Raw genomic sequence first — 2,607 nt, forward strand, 5'->3', positions numbered from 1 at the left:
AAGGTTAAGTTTAAGCATTTCTGATGCAAGTTGATCTAAAAGGTCTTCGAATCACATTTTCTAAGTTAAGAAAAACAAACCTAACATTCTCACAGTTGACACTTAATCATTATCCCTGTATCCTGTGGACCTGATTGTGCGCCTTTTTTTTTTTTTTTTTTTTTTTAGAAGGAATTGAGTTAAGTTCCTATTTTCATAAGTGACCGCATCTGAATTTCAGCAAACTGGTTATTTTATTCGTTCGGCCGATAAAAGCATCTCGATTTCTTATATAAATACTCAATGAAATATCGTTGTTAAGAACCAGTTGTTCGTATACTCTTACTTCCGCGGGAAAGGAACATTTTTTTTTTCTCTTTACAGAAATGGTATTTGAGAATTCATTCTTCAGTAACAAATATTTAACCCTTCGCGTGCTCGACGTATGAAGCATAAAATAGTTAGTCCTATTTCATCCGATGTTAAAAGACAATTTTGTTTTTTTCGAAGTGATGATAATTTTACGCTGTATTTTTGTATTATTAATTATCTTTCCTCAATGCAACGACCAGCTGAGGCAAACACATCTACCAACTTTCACTATGAATCTAAGAAAAAGTTATGATCTTCCTATACACCTCTGTCTTTCATTCCATTCTTTATTCCTTTTTTACGTATGAAAGAAATAAGGAATGAAATAAAAAAAAAAAAACTATCAACATTCATCTTGCTAGCTGATAAAATGAAAATATATTAGGATAATGGTGTTAACATACAAATGTTTTTAATTAACTTTTTACGCATTTTATCAATAACATAAAATGATATATTTATTTATCTAAATGAAATAGACGTACATCTTCCAAAGCAGTAAATTAGATAAACTTACAAAAAGAGGAAAAGAGGAAACATCAGTTCGCAGAGGGAGGAGTTGAATTAAAGCGTTTTATCAAAGAGGGTGAAAAAAATAGACGTGTTCTCATATCCGTAAAGGAGAGCATATGTAGTTCACGTTCACTTTCCCGCATTATGGAAAGAAGAAGGGGAAGTTGAAAAGAACTCATTCAATAGAAAAGAAGCACGGAACTGGAATATGGCCTGATGGAAGAAGGACCAACAAAGCTGCACGGAGGTTGATGTTTTTCATTTTCCTTTTAGAAAAAAAAATAGGAAGAACTTCGATAAATTTTTCTGTATGTTTTGAAGTTAGTAGGAAAGGGAAGGTAATGGTATTCTGTTTCATTAGAATAAAATGGAATGCTTTTTCCTAAAGCAATAAAATCTTGATAGCAGGTTTTATGTTACATAACACACACACACACACACACACATATATATATATATATATATATATATATATATATATATATATATATATATATATATATATATATATATATATATATATATATTGCTACATCTTCCCAAGCTGCCATGAGCTTAATCTAAAACTCAGAAGTAAGAATACAATGCACTGCTTAGCACTGCCTGACAAGGAAGGGGAATAAATATTGGCCCCTTCTTAAATCTGTTAATTGGACTTTGTATATCTTTCCAACTTTCCCTCTTTGAACATGTGACCGTGGGAAACCCTTTGTTTTTCAAAACACAAGGCAGCGAGGAGATTAACTTCTGGCCAGAGGCAAAATAAAGCAGATTAAGAGAAAGGTGCAGCACCTGCAGGAAAACATGAAATTGACTCACAAATGATGTGCACGCATAGAGGAACGGCACTAGCTCCAGCTGCACAAGGGAGCATTGTAATCCCTGAAACGAGGTCTTAAGAAGCCTCACCTAAGGAATGAGAAGTTAGAGACATCTGGATGCGAGTGAGTCACCATCCTTCCCTTTGCAGCCCTGCCTCCTTCAGAGTGCCATGCCCCTACCACGTGGTCCCATCTTGTAGGGCCTCAGTCTTCTTACCAGTGGAGTCCTTTAAGCCCTCCTCCACCACCATTGTCCACGCTGAAGCCACCACTTCAATAAGATAAAGTGAACTGTTACAAAGGCTCTTTTCATCCAGTCACGCCATTTTAATTCTCTTACTGAACTTCCTATTTCATTTCTAAGTGCCAGTATTTTCATATTATCCTCGCCTTGTTAGTGCAGTGTTATGTAAATTCCAGTGTTGAAGTAATTACATAAAATCGTGGGTTCAAGGCATCCTTGGTACCCCCTGTGCGCCGCCTTGTCCTATGCATATTGTACTGTGTCCTCACTGGCCTTTAATCTGTAAATCTCACCATTTACAGAGGGATCATTTGTAGTGGAACTTTTCCTTGATTGTGCTTTGCCCTTTGTAAACCCCACGATGCCCTTATCAGCATCGTCCCATCGACGGATATACCTTCAAGTGTTTATAGTTATAATTAATCTCTCAGGACTTACCTGCTGGATTAGTTCATTTCATCTTCTGGCTGTTCATTCAATGTAAATATACGTAATCTTAAAACTTACCCTGATTGTTTACTAACAACTGCCTTGTGAGTAAAGCCCTCAGCTCAGTTATATTCCCCCTTTTTCTTTCTGTGTTTTTTTTTTTTGCAATTACCTGAATCAACTGCAGTCAGATCCCAGAAAAGTATTGAGGTAAGTAACTTAATCATTTATTTAGTGTCTATAACTGGC

The sequence above is a fragment of the Macrobrachium rosenbergii genome, unplaced genomic scaffold (assembly GCF_040412425.1).
Source record: "Macrobrachium rosenbergii isolate ZJJX-2024 unplaced genomic scaffold, ASM4041242v1 282, whole genome shotgun sequence".
NCBI classification, from domain to species: domain Eukaryota; kingdom Metazoa; phylum Arthropoda; class Malacostraca; order Decapoda; family Palaemonidae; genus Macrobrachium; species Macrobrachium rosenbergii.